The sequence below is a fragment of the Thamnophis elegans genome, chromosome Z (genome assembly GCF_009769535.1).
Source record: "Thamnophis elegans isolate rThaEle1 chromosome Z, rThaEle1.pri, whole genome shotgun sequence".
In the NCBI taxonomy this organism is placed as follows: Eukaryota; Metazoa; Chordata; class Lepidosauria; order Squamata; family Colubridae; genus Thamnophis; species Thamnophis elegans.
Window position 1 is genome coordinate 126,223,890 of NC_045558.1, and position 20,000 is coordinate 126,243,889.

General features: G+C 42.7%; 1 pseudogene; it reads right to left on the reverse strand.

Moving 5' to 3' along the window:
- LOC116521668 overlaps positions 1-10,606 on the reverse strand; it is a 13,629-nt pseudogene extending 3,023 nt beyond the window's left edge.
- Between the last annotated feature and the right edge of the window lie 9,394 nt (positions 10,607-20,000).

The following is a 20,000-nucleotide window of genomic DNA, read 5'->3' on the forward strand; positions in this document are numbered from 1 at the left end:
CTTGGGGCTGAGAAGAATTGCTGCAAAACTGAATTTCCTAAAATGGACCACTAAACTCCTAAACAACTGAAAAAATAAGCAACCAAAAGAGCAACATGAAAACAAAAGTAAATAAAAGCCCCCCCCCCCCCCCGGAGCAAAACAAATTAAAGTTTAATTTGCGTGCATTGTTCGATAGACTGTTCAATGGTCACACCCACCTAGTCACATGACCTGGCCACACCCACCAGTCACATGACCACCTAGCGCGCGCCCCCCCAAGCACACACATATACACCTCATCCAGTCCTGCCCCCCCAACAATCTGAGGTACGGTGAATTGGCTCCCTGTTCGAGTTTGAGGGGCCCTGTTCTAGTGGCTCATCACTCCAAGATCATTCAGCAATGATGTATGCATAAGGGTTAATATTTGAGTTGTTTGCTCTCTACCAGTGAGAGAAATGGAAGAAAACACAACTGATGAGAAATGCTTCTTACCTCAGCTTCTTGCCAGGTCAATTTATTATTAAAATATGCCTAATAGTTACCTCTTATTTTTCAGCCATTCCCTGGCACAAGTGTCAACTTCATGGAGACAAAAGAATAAACAAAACAGGCATTTAATGTTTTCAGTTGGCACAAAGATAGAGAAAAAGGGCATTTAATGAGTATTTTTCATTAGCTTCTCTTAAAGAAAGAAAATGTTATTTGACCATATAGTTTGGAAGTGACTACAGACAGGTGTGGGATTCTACTGGTTCCCACTGGTTCAGGCGAACCAATAGCTCCTACGATCAGCTGGGAGTGAACAGGTTCATTCCAAGGATCAGCTGAGTCTGCCCACCCGCTCTTGCATTTTAATGACCTATATCCTCTCAGCCGAGTCGCACGGCAGAGCAGATTGCTGCGCCTCAGCTGTTTCTTCCCAACAAGTAATGTAGAAGGTACGTAAGTTTTCTAAAAACTCTGCACACTCCCAAAGCGCGATCACCAAACTGGTTGTTAAACCGGCAGGATTCCACCACTGTCTACAGACCACTATTCCTCATATAGTCTATTTGCTCTGAATACAAAGTTGAATTGGCTTCAGAGACTCATCTTTCAAGAAAGGATTGGCAATCAAAAGTCCAAGGAAGAAAAGGCTGAAGTAGGTAGAGTCCCATCTTCTGGTTGACCTTCAAAGAGGAAACACCAGTAAATTCAACAGCTACATTCATCTAATATCATGTTGCCTAAGTAGAAAAATTACTGGTGAGGTGAACTCTACGCTACATTTGATTGGAATAGATAAGATCACAGAAATGTGTCATCTACTGTTAACATTTTAGCAAAGGCACGTTCACATATTATATTGTGCGAAAGCAAGATTTGTCATGAAGTTTTCATCTGGAAAATATGGCATTTCATAATAAGGGATCTAATCACTGTGTGATTAGGTGTATAATTTCAGTATGCGCCTAATGTTACTGTGTTAGGGGTATATTAAAATTATGTTATGTGTGTAGGCAAACCCACTATTTCATACCTGTTTCATACTACAACTCACTAGTTACGGTGGTCATATTTCAGATCTGCAGGAAAAGATCAATAAATTCACACTCATTGCAGCATATTTACTAATTTTGGCCTCTCTTGGAATGTTTATTAATTCTGATCCATCTTGGCTAATCTCAAAAGCTAAGCAAGGTTCGAATGATTTAGGATGTATGAGAGACCATCAAGGAAACTGGGGTAAAATAGTTTGGAAATCAGGATAAAAGAAAAATCAGTAATAACTACTTTGAAGACATTAACAAGATTACACATATTAAATTATATATGATTTATGACTTTATTTATCCTATTATATTTTTTTGATTAAGGTAATCCAAAACCTGCTTAGAAATTATTTCTTCTCTGATTAGCTGGTCTGGTCTTCCTAATGTTCTCCGCCCTTAATGGCCTGCAGAAGCTCTCTTGCGAATCAGTTCTTCAGCCATTCATCTCATGAAGATCTTTTCCTGGATGGATAGAAGGGGTGAACAACTTACCTCAATGATGGCTACTGCGTGCAAAAAGTGTGTGTACGCACAACAGTGCAGACATGTTGCTTATATCTATAATGCAATGTGCTTGTGACACTCGCGCACACATCCATGTGCGATCCCCCACCCCACTCCCCCCACCCTCCTGTGCATGTGTGTGTGATACCCCCCCATTGCCTCATTTCGGGCCTAGTAGGCCTTCCTGTACCCTCCTCGGACCAAAAACGGGCTGCAGGGGGAGGCGCACAGCATCATCACCCCCGCATACCCTCCCCCTGAACATGCAAACACAATTCCCCCAGCCCCCCCATGCATGCAGACACATCTCCCATATGTGCTCCACCCCCTGTGCATGCACAGCAGAGACCCGAAAATCAGCTGGCCATCAGGAGGCGCATGCTATAATGCACTCTACATGGGGCAGCCTTTGAAGAGCATTCAGAGACTTCAGCTTATTCAGAATGCAGCCGCGTGAGCGATTGTGGGTGCACCTCGGTACACCCACATTACACCTATCCTCCACGAGCTGTATGGGCTGCCTGTTGGGCTCTGGACACGCTTCAAGGTGCTAGTCGTTACTTTTAACGACTACATGGTATTGGACCTGGGTACTTGAGAGACCGCCTCCTGCCAATTACCTCCCTACGACCAATTAGATCCCACAGATTAGGCCTCCTCCGAATACCATCCGCTAGCCAATGTTGACTGTCGACCCCTCGGGGGAGGGCCTTCTCTGTGGCTGCTCCGGCCCTCTGGAACAATCTCCCCGTGGAGATTCGGACCCTCACCACCCTTCAGGCTTTCCGCAAAGCTATTAAGACCTGGCTGTTCCGGCAGGCCTGGGGCTGATGAGTTCCCAGCCCCACTTGAACTGTTGCGACTGTTGCGTTGTTTTTAAGCTGTTTTTCGTATTTGTTTTTGTCTTTGTTTGTTGTTGTATTCCCCCCCCCCTTGTTTGTTAGCCGCCCTGAGTCCCCCGGGAATAGGGCAGCATACAAGTGTAATAAACATTGAACATTGAACAACATGCGCAAGCACGATGGAGCTGAACTGGGGCGACAGATTGCATGCCCGCAGACAGGGCTCTGTGTGCCACCTGTTTGCCATCATGGACTTAGCTATATCCCTCTTGAATGCTCCCTTGTTTTCTGAGAAATCTTTACATAGACCATAGGCAGATACTGGTGTGACACCACTATGATCTGAATTCTTCCAGGAAATCCTGTTCACTTTTCTTCAGTTCTGCAACTCAAGGTTAAGACTGACAGGTGAAACACCCAATTCTGCAGCCCTTGACTGCAACGGGGTAAGAATGATTGCTGAAAAAATAATGGTTGACAATGTCCCTATTAAAAGGAATCAACAATAAAAAATAACTAAACAAAGGAAGCGTGGGATATTTTTGTTTACTTTAATCTATCTTTGAGATACAAAATGATTTAAAAAGTTCAGGTACATTTCCTTGATTTTGCCATGCTCATTTGATATTGGAATTTATAAGTTGAGACTTTGAGGCATCCAATTAGCTAAAATACTTCAGATTTGTAGGTTTGCCATCTAAAAGTTTTGCTCTTTGTCCACAAGAGGGAGTCACAGACCATAAAAAACAGCGGAAAAGCTGGATTTGCTTTCAAGAAGCAAAATGAATATCAAATGATAAATAATGTAGCCAACCCACCTGGATATTGTAAGGAGCAATTTGGAGTAATGTTCAGACAAAATAATCTGAGCAATAGAAATAAAATATTTCCCTAAAAATTATTATTCAACTTTTCAAAAGACAGTAAGATTGTTTGATATGCTGGTGACTTAAATCAGTGGTAGTCAACCTGGTCCCTACCGCCCACTAGTGGGCGTTCCAGCTTTCATGGTGGGCGGTAGGGGTTTTGTCCGATACTGAAGCACTTTCCTTTTTTTTAATTTGATTGACTTTTTAGAAAAATTTCATAGCATTATTTTAAAATTTTCATTAGGTTTTCATAAAAATCACCATTACTGTGGAACCAGTGGGCGGTTAGAAAATTTTACTACTAACAAAAGTGGGTGGTAGGTATAAAAAGGTTGAATACTCCTGACTTAAATAAAAAAAAATGATTGAGTAGAATTAAAAGAACTACGATGGGGGATCCCAGGGCATAAGAAAAAAAGCTCTGGATCTCAAAAATTTGAAATGTGAATCAAAGATAGACAGTATGAATGCAAATTTCCTGAAAAAAAAATCTGTGAAGACCTTGAAAGAAAGACACATTTTTGTTATGCTGAATAGATTTTTGGAGGAGGAGAAAGATTTTAATTTGTTGAGTTAACTTGGGAAGGGTGACTTAAGCTGAATACAAAAGAAGAACTTGAGTCAGAAAGATAGGTTTCTTGCCTGCTTAATACCTAAGAACTGTCAATGTATGAATTTATAAACTGATTTGAAAATGTAACAAATTTTATTGGTTAAGGATTCTAAAATGTATCTGGACCTCAGGGGTGGGTTTCAAAAATTGTTCGAACCTACTCTGTGGGCGTGGCCTCCTTTGTGGGAGTGGCTTGCTGCCCATGTGACCGGATGCGAGTGGCTTGCCACCCATGTGACCGGATGGGAGTGGCCTGCCACCCATGTGACCTGGTGGGAGTGGCCAAGACGATGTTATTACTAGATATTACTAATTACTAGATATTATTAATATTACTAGATCATTATTAATGCATAGATAACTGTGGGACATTACACACCCACCCACACCCACAAACTATGACAGTGCTAGGAAAACACCAAAAAAATAAAAATCCCCCCCCCCCCAAAAAAAAAGACTGCCAATGAAACCAGTTTTTTTTTCCTAAGCCTAAGAACAGGAAAGACAAAGTCACTGGAATAAAAACCATCAAGGCAATGTGGAAAATTATAAAGGACAGGCACTCACAGAACCATCAACCACCTCGGAATTACCTAAACGAGGGTGAAACACACTGCCTTGCAACAAACCTGGCCTGCCCATAGAAAAGCAGCCACTTTGAGACACATAAACCTTGTCTAAACACTTAAAAGCAACATATTGCATCACAAATAAAACATTTGCAAAAAGGAATAACATTTCTTGTAATAAACATTCTATAAACAATAAATAAATAAAAATTCCCTAAACTAATTAAAAACCACCACGTTCAGAGAACACCAAAGGACCCCACAGTCCTCTCCCTCCTTATCTTTTTCTTTTTTGTCCTAACTTTCTCCTCCTCCCCCCCCCAACCCCACTCCCTTCTAGCACTGATGATGTTACCAAAGAGGAGCTCTCACAGGGGTAAATGACTGCAAGCAGCAGCTTCAGTCACCTGCTCGCAGCTGACAGTTGCATTTGGGAGCGGAGGTGGTGGCAGCAGAAGTGGGCACAGACGGGATGTCCCCGCTTGCTGAGTAGAACGAGGCGGCGGGGATGCGTTGTTTCAGGGTGCCCCAAGCGCCGGCTCCTCTGAGTGTAGCCCATTCCCCCTCCCAAGAAGACCATTTTCTTTTTAAAAACTCCTCTGCAGACGATCTTGAAAACCTGCGAGGGATTCCCCCACCCCATTCCTGATTGCCTGTAGCCTTGGAAGCTTCCGAAACTTAACAGTAAAAGCAATTAAGAACTTCTCTCGCTCGTGAGATTTTCTTTATTGTGCAAACGCTTGCTTTAAGGCTGCAGGCACCCAGGGAGGGGGGCAGGGGGAATCTGCCTATCTGTCCCCTTCCAAAGCAACCTTGCAGGATTTCAAGATCATCCGGAGAGGCGTTTTTTTAAAAGAAAATCCTGAAAAGCCACAAGATTTGGAGAGATGGGAAGCTGGTCTTTTTTTGGGGGGGGAAATCCCCAGAACCAGGAGCGCAGCCCATTCCCCCTCCCAAGAAGACTGTTTTCTTTTTAAAAACGCCTCTGCAGATGATCTTGAAAACCTGCGAGGGATTCCCCCACCCGATTCCTGATTGTCTGTAGCCTTGGAAGCTTCCGAAACTTCTCTCGCTCATGAGGTTTTCTTTATTGTGCAAACGCTTGCTTTAAGGCTGCAGGCACCCAGGGAAGGGGGCATGGGGAATCTGCCTATCTGTCCCCTTCCAAAGCAACCTTGCAGGATTTCAAGATCATCCGGAGAGGCGTTTTTTAAAAAGAAAAACCCCGCAGGCACCCAGCGACAGGGGCTAGGAGCTAGGAACCCGGAAGTTAATTACTTCCTGGTTCACTGATGAACAGGTTCGCAAGAACCGGTGCGAACCGGGAGGAACCCACCCCTGCTGGACCTGGAAAATGAATATATTGCATACTAACTGGATACATACTTCGTGATGAAACTATGAGATTGGGCAATGCAGGAGAACTCTGGTTCACTCCGGTTCAATCTGTTGGCTCGGTGATGGTCGGTGATTGAAACACATAAGGGAATATCGCTTCCGCCACCTTAAGTCCGGAAGCAGTTTCATAGGCGGAAGGCGAGACATTTTGGTGAGATACCAATATTTAGTACTGTAAGACCGAGTGGAGCGAGTGGCCAGTTTCAGGTTTCTGGGTGTTATCACAAAAGAGGACCTGACCTGGGGCTCTCACATTGCATCACTAGTCAAAAGGGGCCAGCAGAGATTATACTACCTGAGACTCCTCAGGAAACAGAAACTGAATGAAAAACTGCTGGTGACCTTCTACCGCTGCACCATAGAGAGTATTTTAACTTACTGCACCCGTGTATGGTTTGCCAATTGCACAGTGGTAGATAGGACAGCTCTCCAGAGGGTCAACGTCATTGCCCAGAGGATCATCAGTTGCCCTCTCCTCTCCTTGGCAGAGCTCTATAGCTCCTGCTGCCTTAAGAAAGTTCAAAATGTTCTTAAAGATCCATCTCCTCCTGGGCAATGTTCCCTCTAATTTTTTTTCAGTGTGAGCGGAAAAGTATAGTGTTTGAGCGGCACAGTTTCATGCCTGAGCACCTAAGAGAGCCACAGTTTGAACTGCTGTCGTGTCTGCTGGACATTTGCGCAACCTTCCAAGCGTCAAGCGCCAATTGCGAGCGAGGTTTCAGCCCGATGAATGCCAGACATGAAAAGTGCCACTCAAACACTATACTTTTCTCCTCACCCTGAAAAAAAAAAGGCTCTCTGCTCAGCTTTTAGATTGTTAGACTGGCTAGAGAGAGACATGGCACCAACAGGGTCCTGGCCTGGGTCCTGGCATTTTGCAGGCAACCTGTCCTCTCACATTCCTTTGGAATGCAACCCATCACATGTGAATTAGATTTTGCCAATTATCCTATTAAAAGATAACGCTATTATTCTAAAATATGACTAACTCAATATTAAAAACTGTAAATATGTAATGCTGATAAATAATAGCAGTAATTGTTATTTAGTATGATTAAAATCAGTATTGATATATCAATATAATATCTATCAAAATTGACAATATACACTAAAATAACAATACAAATATATAATGTGGAATATAAATGTAATAAATATAATATATAAATGCAAGATAAATGTAATAAAATAATTTATCATGAAACTCTCCCCCTTTAAAGTAGTAAGATCAATTAAATAGTCTAGCAAGTTTGGACAATATGCTATATGTTATGTTACTTAAGAATATATATACCTCAGAATCAGAAACAACATCCACATCATTTCCAACTGAGTCAATAAAATCATATGCCATGTCAAAACTATTTTAAATAAAGATATGAAGTTAATCAAGTATTGCATTTATTTTTCAAAATGAATGTACAATTTTTTTATTATTTAAGTTTTGTACCCTATCTTTTCTAACTAACGTTAACTTTAAAAAGATGTTACATCAGACTACAATACAAGTAATTAAATGAAGACTAAAATAAGTGTTTTGGCATATTGAGCTTTTTATATTTCTTTCTTATATTTCTTCCTTAGTTGAGAACTTGCTCCTCAGCTTACTTACGCATTAACTGTTTGTTGCTTTTATGGTTTATTCATTCACTGCTCCATCTTCAGTTTTTTTCACAGGGGGCAGGGCTTCCTTCCTCCCTTCCCTCCCTCCCTCCACTCCTTTGGCCACCAATTTTGATCCAATTCTCTCTCTCTCTCTCTCTCTCTCTCACACACACACACACACACACACACACACACACACACACAGGTTCTTTGGGGGGGGGTTGAATTACTCCGCCTCACTGCGCAAAGTCGGCTCAGCATGTGTTCGGCCCCCACTTACGCCGAATCAAATCCGTGGCCGGCGGGACCAGGGGGTTGCATTTCAAAGCCGCCAGTCCTGCCGCGGGAGCTAGTAGGAAAGCGGCGGAGGTGGAGGCGGCGGCAGGGATAACCCAGAGCCCAGCTGAGCTGAGGTGCTCCGAGCGGAGTCAGCTGGGCTCTGGGTATCCCTGCTGCCGCCTCCACCTCCGCCGCTTTCCTACTAGCTCCCGCGGCCTCAAAAGCACGGCAGAGGAGGAAGGGGGAGGGATAACGCGGGAGCCAGCTCAGGTGCTCCGCGTGGAGGGAGAGGCGCCGCTGTCATGGGCGGGGCACCAGCGGGAGCTTTGCCGGTGAAGGAGAAGAAGCAAGAGGACTGGCGGCTCATCAAAACAAATCTGGGGAGGTCCTTTGCAGGCGGCCAGTTCTAGCCGCCTGCAAAGAACTTCCCCACGTTTGCTTTACAGAAAACTCTGCGCGGCAGATAGAATCTGCTGCGCGGGCTTTTCTTGCGACGTGCGCGGCCGCGCAGGCACGCACCTTAGAGGGAACAGTGCTCCTGGGCACTTTTTTTTAAACTATTACCATCTGGCAGATGGTACAAAGTGAATTCCTTTCCAGCAAAGTCTCGGCCAAAAGTCTTTCAAGAGATTTCACAACTACATACCTTTATTAGGCTTGGAGAGCTGCCAGGCCAATATCTTCCAAATGCCACTCTGTAACAGACAATACTTGGCAAGAAGTCAGGAACAAATCTTCACTTTAATGAATTGAACTAATTGTCTCCTGCAAACTCCCCTCCCCGTTTGTTCCTCTTTATTCCCGATGCGAGGGGCCATTCACCGTCCACCTGTGGCTTTACTCTTTACAAGTCAACCCTTGCTCCTTAGCTGTTCCCTTCTCATGGCAGCTCTGCGCACACTGGGAGCAGCTCAGAGGTGGGCTCCTACCACTTCGACCTGGTTCATAAAGCCTCCGGAGCTCAGGGAGGGCAAAAACACCCCCTCTCCTAGTGCAGGAGGCTGACTATGCCACATCCACCATGGCCATGCTTACCCAGCAACTGGGCAGAGAACCCCTTGCTAAAATTTTTGAAGCCCACCGCTGAACAACTTCCTTGAATATTCATTGTTCTGTCTATGACATCATCTGAAAAATACATGTTCAACTCATGTATTCGAAGGCAAGGTTAATTATTTTTTCACTGAAGCAAAAAAATCCCACTGATATATTACCAAATACTTCGTGGGAAGAAAGAAAAAAGACTTTTTCATGTAGAAACCTGATAGCTACAATATTCAGCAAAAGAAAAAGATTAATTAATTTGAATCTTATGAATCTGAGCAATAGTTCACTAACTTGTAAGACAGCTCCAAACTAATCAAGTGGCATCCTGTTTATTAAACTGATACGTTCATAACTAAGTTTTTGAACTTGGATGAGAACCATGATGGGCTTAACTATCAGGAAATTCAGTGAGAAGCCTGGATGAGAATCATTGACCTTCCTGTCATTGCCACAAAGTGCTCAGCATTACCATAATTACCTGGCTCATTTTTCATCCGGGCCTTGTAGTTGTAAGGTGATTCATCAGTCCACCTCCATTTTCCAATCTGTTGAACAAACACAGATCAGATGACAATGACAAGGAAGTAAACAGTCCCTGGGATTCCATTGATCATCATCATAAAAGCTACAAAGATTGCTCTACTAGAGTGGTTGATTAGTAAGCAATGCCTCTGTAGTGACTATGATGTAACGAGTAGACAATGGTTCCCACAAGTGCTCTAGCAGTGAACTTTGTAATATCCAAATCATCTTGCAAAGGGTTACTTGATTTAAAGAAATGACCAACTCTTTAAAAAAAAAGAGGAAAGAAATCTTCAGATTCTGCTCAAATTTCTCCGCCCTAGCCATTCATTTTTGAAAATATGTGTATGGAATGTCCCAGAGATGAACATTTAGAAGCAGAACAATTTCCTTGAATATTCACTGGGCTGTCTAAGACGTCGTCTGAAAAATGCATGCACTGTATTCAATTGAAATAAATATTTCCTCTTATTCCCAAATTTTCTCAATGCCATTTAGTCACCACTATTGCAGACACAAAAGCATCCATGTGGCCACAGTTATTGTCTACTGTTACAGATTATTTCTATGCTTCTATATTTTTTCTTCCTACCCCACTTATAGAAACTACTAATTAATTTGAAAAATTATTGGAATTTAATCAGAGAAGTGGTTAAGAAAAATTGGAATGGCACAGTCACACACTGTTTAAAAGGGAAGAGAAAGTTACCAGGTGGACATCATGAAGATCAATTCAGACATTGTTTAGGTTCTGCTGGTAATTGGGGATATGTTCAGCCACTAGAAGAGTCTCAGCTTTGGTGAGGATGGAGGCGAGAAGATCTCCACGGCCATAGCTCATATACAACGTTGGTATATCCAATTTATGTTTCTGCTATTTTAATATACACAATATAGTAAAATGCCAACACTGAAGGAGGTGTGTTAGTGTATTGTACAATACTGTTATTGCATCATCAGTTTGTCAGATCAGTTCTTATCCCTGAAGCCATAAACTCCAACTTTCTTTTGAATATTTTTTTTTATTTTAAACACATCAACACATCAACAAAAACAAACACATAACTTAAAAACAACATAGGAACAATAAGTTCCATCGTATATCATACGGCAGTTCCAAATCGGTTTCTTTGCAGTTAGTGTTTTCCCTACTATACATTTCTATCTTTCATTCATAATCTCCTTATTCATTATCCATTTGTATGTACATTTCTTTATTTATTTAAACTTAGCTACTTATGACCAGATATTATTTACCTATATTATGCTATATATTTTTACTGTCATTTGTTCTCTTACATACAGATTATAGATATACATTCACATAATTATTCTTTTTCTTTGCCACTCTTATGTAATTATTATCCCATTTGGAAGATTATAAGGTATAGTTTAGAATGCTTTGTTTACCATCCTTAGCACCTGCTAAGACACCACCTTGTTTTCTCTTTCTTTTCTTTTCTCCCTCCCTTCCTTCTTTACTTCCTTCTTTTCTAGTCTCCATCCCCTTCTTCTTTCCCCTATCTCTTCCCTACTCCTACCCTTTTTCTTCTCCTTCCTACCTTCTCTCCCTCTCTTTCTTTCTCTTCCTCCCTCCTCTTCTTCTTTTTCTCTCACCTCTACCCACCTTCCCTTACCTCATTCTTCTTCCCTTACCTCACCACCACACTTCTTCTTCTCCTAGTTTCTCTCCTTCTCTTCCTCTCTCTTCTACCGTCCACTCCTTTCCTTTCCTTCGTCCTTCCATTCTCTACTTCCTTCCTCCCCTCCTTTCCTTCCTTCTTCCCTTCCTTTCTTTTTCTATTGTTATAGGTGTCTCTTTCGGATCCCAGTTCCTGTTTTCTTGGAGATGGTGTTTCCACACACCCAACTTTGTTTCATATCCTTTCCTTTTTTCTTTAGGATTCTACAGTCTATTTTCCAACTATCGTCCTGATTTGAATTCACAAATCTTGGCCCCCTTGTTTTACTCATAATTATTATTTTTGAGTGTTATTCTATTTTTTTCATTTTATTCCTTTGCTCCATCCAACTATACCAATTATGCCATATCCGATAAAATTCTGATTCTTCTTTCCCCTGTATTTCTTTCGTTAATTTATCCATTTCGGCACAGTCCATAATTTTTTTTATTATTTCATCTTCATTTGGAGTTAGTTTATTTTTCCACTTCTGGGCGAAAGTGATTCTTGCTGCTGTAAGTATATGTAATATTAGATATTGTATTTCTTTTTTGTATTTCATCGGTATGATTCCTAATAAAAAATAATAAAAAGAGTTCAGGTTTCCAATCTAACTTGACCTTTGTTATTTCTTCCAACCAAGTTTTGATCCTATAAACTCCAACTTTCTACTCAGTGCAAGAATCAAAATGAATACAACTCTGTCAATCAGAATCACTCAATTAAACAGAATCCACAATCTTTCTGTGATAGTCCTGGGACATGGGCACTCATGTCTAACTCCTCTGTTAGGAAGTTTTTCCTAACATTGAATTGGGGCCTACCTTCAGTTACACTCTGAAATGAGAATGAACATGTCTTAGTGTCCTATATGTGATTCAGTTATTTGAAAAATTCTGCCCTTTGTAGTCTTCTTGTCTAAAGACTAAATATGACATCTCCTTTAAACTTTCTCCATAAAGTTAGTTTTTTAGTCCACTGATGATCCTCAGTAGGGGCTCAGTAGGGCTCAATAGGGGCCACAAAGAAGAGAGGGTCAACCTATTCTCCAAAGCATCTGAGGGTAGGACAAGAAGCAATAGATGGAAACTAGCCAAGGAGAGAAGCAACCTAGAACTAAGGAGAAATGTCCTGACAATTAGAACAATTAATCAGTGTAATGACTTGCTTCCAGAAGTTGTAGGTGCTCCAACAGGTTTTTAAGAAGAGATTGGGCAACTATTTGTCTGAAATTATATAGGGTTTCCTGCTTAAGCAGAGGGTTGAACTAGAAGACCTGCAAGGACCCTTCCTTATCTGTTATTCTGTGATTGTGTTATTTTCCAGTCTATCTAAATCCTTTTTAAAATGTAGTGCTCACAACAGGAGCCTAGTGGTCAATACAGGATTTCTTCAAAGCCAAATAAAAAGGGAAAAGAAATTGTCATTATTTGGAAATGATTATTGTTGCGATACAACTAAAAATGGTGTTGCTCTTTGTCCCCAACCACACTACTGATTACACTCGGTTTGTAATCAGCTATTCCAACCTTATTCACAAACACAGTTACCTCTACTTGTGTATTTTGTTTCCTAAGGGAAAATATTGCAAAGTTTCTATTAAAGTATGTTTTGTTACTTTCATCACATTTCATGGAGATCATTTTGAGTTTCATTTACAACTTCTAGGCCTTATCTGCTTTCCCATCCACCATGTGGGTCCTCTTCCCCTTTGTTCAGCTTTCCCACCATCTCTTTATTGAAATCATAAATAACAATAAATTATTCAGTAGAGGTTTAGAGGTTTTATTCAACTTGTATGCCGCCCTATTCCCAAGGGACTCAGGGCGGCTAACAAAACCGAAAGGGAAGGGGAACAATACAAAAGGAAAGGAAACAAAAACAAACAACAATACGGAAGCAATTTAAAAGGTCTCAACAAGCACCCAGTTCGAGTGGGGATGGAACTCAGCAGCCCCAGACCTGCTGGAACAGCCAGGTCTTAACGGCTTTACGGAAAGCCTGAAGGGTGGTGAGGGTCCGAATCTCCACAGGGAGATCGTTCCAGAGGGCCGAAGCAGCCACAGAGAAGGCCCTCCTCTGGGTAGTTGACAGCCGGCATTGGCCAGCAGATGGAATTCGGAGGAGGCCTAGTCTGTGGGATCTAATGGGTCTTTGGGAGGTAATCGGCAGGAGGCGGTCTCTCAAGTACCCAGGTCCAATACCATGTAGGGCTTTATAAATGACAACTAGCAACTTGAAGCGTATCCGGAGACCAATAGGCAACCAGTGCAGCTCGCGGAGGATAGGTGTAACGTGGGTGTACTGAGGCGCACCCACGATCGCTCGCACGGCTGCATTCTGGACAAGCTGAAGTCTCCGAACACTCTTCAAGGGATGCCCCATGTAGAGCGCGTTGCAGTAGTCCAGTCCTGAGGTCACAAGGACGTGAGTGACTGTTGTGAGGGCCTCCCGGTTCAGGTAGGGATGCAATTGGTGCACCAGGCAGACCTGGGCAAATGTCCCCCTGGTCATAGCTGACAAATGGTGATCTAAAGTCAGCTGTGGATCCAGGAGGACTCCCAAATTGCGAACCCTGTCTGAGGGGCGTATAATTTCACCCCCCAGCCTGAGAGTTGGAATACATGGCCAATTATTGGGAGGGAAAAACACAAGGCACTCGGTCTTGTCAGGATTGAGAGCAAGTTTGTTTACCCCCATCCAGACCCTGACAGCCTCCAGGCACTGACACATCACGTCAACCACTTCACTGAGTTGGCACGTGGCGGATAGATACAACTGTGTATCGTCCACGTACTGATGATATTTTATCCCGTGCCGCCGAATGATCTCACCCAGCAGCTTCATGTAGATGTTAAACAGGAGGGGGGACAGGACCGAACCCTGTGGCACCCCATACTTAAGGGGCCTAGGGGTCGACCTCTGCCCTCCAACCAACACCGACTGCGACCTGTCCGAGAGGTAGGAGGAGAACCACCGAAGAATGGTGCCTCCCACCCCCACCTCTCGCAACCGTCGCAGAAGGATACCATGGTTGATGGTATCGAAGGCTGCTGAGAGGTCAAGGAGCACTAGGATGGAGGCGTGGCCCCAGTCTCTGGCTCTCCAGAGATCATCGGTCAGTGCGACCAAAGCAGTTTCCGTGCTGTAGCCAGGCCTGAATCCAGACTGAAAGGAGTCTAGATAATCGGTTTCATCCAAGGACCGCCGGAGCTGAGAGGCCACCACTTTCTCAACAACCTTTCCAACAAAGGGGAGGTTGGAGACTGGACAATAGTTATTTAAAATGGCTGGATCCAAAGACAGCCTTTTCAGGAGGGGTCTCACCACCACCGCCTTTAGGGGGGATGGAAAGAGCCCCTCCCGGAGGGAGGCAGTAACTATCGCCTGGATCCAGCTCCGTGTCACCTCCCTGCTGTTCGCGACCAGCCAGGAGGGGCACGGGTCCAGTACACACGTGGAGGCACTCACTGCTCCGATGGCCTTGTCCACTTCCTCAGGAGTAACAAACTGGAAGTCAATCCAAAGATGCCATTCAAGGCCTTCCCCCGGTACCTCGGCTGGCTCTGCGCAATTGGAGTCCAGGTTTGTCCGAAGCCGAGCAACTTCTCAACCTAGAGGTATATGTGTATTTAATAGGCTACTCCTTTTCCACATGATGCGGCTTACTCACAAGTCAATCTGAACAATTTCTTTGCTTTTTTCATGCCATTGTTAGTTTTAAAAAAAAGTCCTGATGTTTAAAAATCTACAAATGAAGATAGAATGCACATATAGTATTGGATTCATTTATGAGATTATACTTAATTTTATCTCCAGCTCCATTATCTAGAGACTCTCCACTTTCAAAATAGGTGCATTCACAGGCAGATTTTTTAAAAAAAAATCAAAATGCAGTCAAACAGTGCAATCTAAGCCTTGCTATTTCTATGCATATAAAAAAGAGAGCTTTGATGTCATTCTTGCAGCCACCATCCTAACTTTTTTGAACTTTGTCACAGACACTTTCTGTCGCCAGACGAAAGGAAGAGTGGCCAAGCATTCTTGTTTGAACATGGGGTGTTGGAGAGAAAGTAGCCAAGCTGTGTTTGCCCGATTTCCCCTCTGTTCAACCCTTTTCGTTTCCTTCATGTCCTTATTACCTTCAACCATCCAGAAAACCTGTGGGAGATGACTCTAAAATTCTTCTATTGACCCCATTAAAGCTCTGCCGAGGTCACAATGAAATCTTATGGTCAAACCAGTGGCTCATGGCTCTCTGATTGCTCTGTGATGATATTCATGATTAACATTTGAGTTATTTGCTCTGCACTAGTGAGTTGTCATCTTCATCATCTTAAATTTAACAACCCCACCATCCCTTGTGGGTTGGAGTCTGGGTAACTGAATGGAACTAGCAGAGTGCTTTAATGGCCGGCTGCCCTTCCTGTCGACAATGCAAAGTTTTGTTCAGCAGATATATTCTCAGAGTGCACAGAGAGAAAAATATCTGCCTCTATCTAAGATCAAACCCACAGCCTCCTGATTGTGAGGTGAGAGCTGCACCTCACCCTTGCTCTGCACTAGTGAGTGAAAGGACAAAAACACAGCTAAATCTAGATTCATGTGTTATACGTATATCACAGCAATGTGCAATGAAGTCCAGGTCACTCCTGTCCAATCCGTAGGGTGAGTGATCATCGGTGATCAAAACACATAAGGCTTCAACAGAATGCTTCAACAGAAGTGGCAGTCTCTTGTGGTCAGGAAAAAACCAAACATCACCATTTTAGGTTTTATCAACAGAAACATCATTTCCAAATAGTGACAAATTCTTTTCCTTTTTATTCCACTTCGATCAAATCCTGTACTAACTACCAGTTCCTGTCCTGAGTGCCACTTTTTAAAGAAGGACTTAGACAGTCTAGAATTGATTCAGGAAATTAGCTTCGATCAAAATTTCGTGAAATCTTCCGTTCTGAGTTTGAGCGATAGGCACCAACTGGAAAGAGACATGTCTACTCTGGATTTTTGACATTCTTCACTCGTTCTTTTGATTTAGCCAGCTTTGTGGTTTCTACCCATGGATAAATCAATTGTTTCTTTGGAAATGGGTGTTAAGGGTGTGCCAAACTGATGCCAAGGATGTCTCTGTTAACTTTAATCATTTCTCTTTTTACAATTTTGGGTTTCTTGAAATGCCTCTAACATTCCATGTTCCAATTTGATAACACTTGTACAGCATAAGTAATGTCTCTTGTCATCGGCACCCTCCATTTTTGGCTTCCCAAAGACTTTCCTCCAACAATGTCACAACCCCCCCCCCCACATACTAAAAGTTAGCCCTTGCTCTTCTCCTGTAGCTTGCCCCTGGAGAGCCTGCTGTTGGTATCATGAGTCATGTTGAGGTCTTGCCATAAAGAGTTCTGATGAAAACTTTTTACAAGGTAATACACCTCTGTGTATATATACTTACCACTGCTGGTCAGCAGTGGGAGATTCTAGATAATTGAGCTGGAGATAAAACCAGTTATTAATTGAATTAATTGGACAGCTTCGCTCTGAAGGATATGGCAGTTAAAAAATGAGAAAATATCGATCAGTCAATCAATCAATCAATCATCCACTCTTCCATTACCATTAAATGCATTATACCTTCATTGGTAAATCTTAAAGAATCCTTAATCTTAAAGAAATGAACCTTGGTTTTACTAACAATGGTCTCAAACAGCCAAGGAAATTTGTTAAGATTGACTTGTGAATCATCCACCTGATGTACTAAGGGAGGAGGTTCTGAGTAAATACACATTATTGATCTAGGTTTGTAAATATGAGATAGGCTGTCTGTCTATGATTTCAACCGAGCCGTATGGTGGAGTTATCAACCATGTACCGGTCCCAAGCCTGGATGAATGGGGAGGATTGGGGAAAGTATTGGTGAATTACTTTGTAAAAAGTTTCATCAGAACTCTTTGTGGCAAGACCTCAACATGACTCGGGTATGGATACCAAGAGCAGGCCCTCCAGGCTCGATGGTAGCCTGCAAGCTACTGGAGAAGAGCAAGGACTAACTTTTAGTATTCAGGTTTTTTTATGACATTGATGGAGAAAAGCCTTTGGGAAGCCAAAAATGGAGGGTGCCCTTGACAAGAGACCTTGCCTATAACAAAGTGTTATCAAATTGGACCATGGAATGTTAGAAGCATTTCAAGAAACCCGAAAGTGTAAAAAGAGAAATGATTAGAGCTAACAGAGACATCTTTGGCATCAGTTAGTTATACTGGACAGGTAGTGGTCAGTTCAAATCAGATGATTTAATAATTTTTATTTTTCTGGAAACTATATCATCAAATGAAAAGGATATTATATTACATCCTTTATATTCTGCCTGAGCAAACAAGAGGCTAAATGTGTTGAGAATCACAAAACATACAGAGATCACATTATCAAATTCAAGGCAAGCCGTTCAAAATAATCATAAGAGGTAAAGGTTCCCATTGCACATATGGGCTAGTCGTTCCTGACTCTAGGGGAGGTGCTCATCTCTGTTTCAAAACCGAAGACCTAGCGCTATCCGAAGACGTCTCCGTGGTCATGTGGTCAGCATGACTAGACACTGAAGGCAGAAGGAACGCTGTTACTTTCCTACCAAAGGTGGTTCTTTTTTTTTACTTGCATTTTTACATGGTTTCAAACTGCTAGGTTAGCAAAAACTGGGACAAGTAACGGGAGCTCACTCTGTAACACGGAACTAGGGATTCGAACTGCCAATCTTTCGGATGGAAAATAATGAAGGAGAGAACCAGTAGTTCAAAACGTTCCATCTCAATGACATCTCATCCATATATCATCAAAAATAAACGGCTAGGACAGAAATACCAAATAGCTTGTCTTTTTTTGTTTTAGGTTTTAAAGAATGGAACTATTCCCCATGCCAGAAACACAGTGCTTACATCTGCAAGCATGAGCTGTAAAGAGGTCTGTACACACTGCTTGGGGAGAAGCCAATGGATGCGATGATGATAAACCAGGATATTTTGTAGATGCCTCTTTTGTGCCATTCACTAATTGATAACCCAGCGTTGCCTGGCTATTCATAGATGTTGAAGCGTTTGTATGACAGGGAGTAATTGAGGGAGTAATATGCTTTCTGCCCCTACTCCCATTCCCACTCCCATGCGCTTCTCTTTCCCGCCATGTCTATGATCCTGGAATATTGCCCCAAATCCATCAGGTTCTTTCCCATTAGTCCAATATATATTTATGATTTCAATGAAGAGACAGTTGGAAATCTTAAGAAATGTGGAAATTACCTAAAAGGTAGATGGGAAAGAAAATAATGCCCAAGAAGGCATACGTGATATTCAAAATGACCTTAGTGATATGTGATGAAAGTAATAGAATATACTATAATAAAGAGCTTGTAAAGTTCTTTCTTAAGAAATAAAATATGCAACGATTCCCAGCTTGATAACCGTATTAGTTAAAAAGTCTTGAAACAGTTGAGTGCAAAGAGAATACAATCAAAAGTCTGCTGTGGTCAGGAAAAAAAAATAGGCATCACCATTTTAAGATTTATCAACCAGAAGAATCAGTTCCAAATAATGATACATCCTTGCTCCTTTTTATTTCACTTTGATCAAATCCTACATTAACAACTGCATTACAATACAATACAATAGCAGAGTTGGAAGGGATCTGGGAGGTCTCCTAGTCCAACCCCCTACCTAGGCAGGAAACCCTATACCCGGGATAGCTCCTCCTGCACTTAGAGGCTCTGGAGCTGTTCCTGCCGCCACCACGGTGGCAGGGTGCCAGGCTGCATGGTTTTTTTAAAAAGCGATGTGCAACCCTCTCCATTCTCACTGCTCCCTCCCCATCTTCACGTGAGTGAGGAAGATGGAGGCAGCAGGCTTGCAAGGGGGCTGCTAAGAGCCAAGGGTCGCTACCTTCTGAGCTTAGCGAATTCAACCTCACACCAGTTTGAGGAGATGGCACCCCACCACTTACCCCCTTGTTCTCCCCATTGAGGAACTCTTGGCCTCCATGACCCTCATCGTTTGCTTTTGGGGTGGGGAATAGAAGGGAGGAGAGGAAAGAAGCAAGGAAGCGAGATGGCATCGAGCCATCAGGAGAAGGAACAGAGTTGGTGCAGGAATGCACCCCAGCTCCATAGGTGAAACCCCCAGCCTCGGGGTCTTCCCTGGCTTGTCCGACAGGGTGGCTTCGTTCCTGTTTGCAGGGAAGTATTCCCCATTTAGCCTTAAGAGAAAAGAAGCGCATACTTGCTCCTGGCATTTTTCCATTTAGCGGCAGCTTTCAAAGCGAGCAAGCACGTCCTTCTTTTCTCTCGAGGCTGAATGGAGAATCCTTCCCGCCAACCCCTGCAAAACAGGAAGGAAGCCACCCCCACCCCCAGACAAGCCATGAAGGAACCTGAGGAAGTGCTAAAAAGCTGGTGAATCAACCCTGCCAAAGTTTTTAAAAAAGGTTCTGACAATCACACAACATTGTCCCACCTGATCGTCAGAACCTTTTTTTATTACCAGTTCAGGAGAATCATAGAATTGCTTG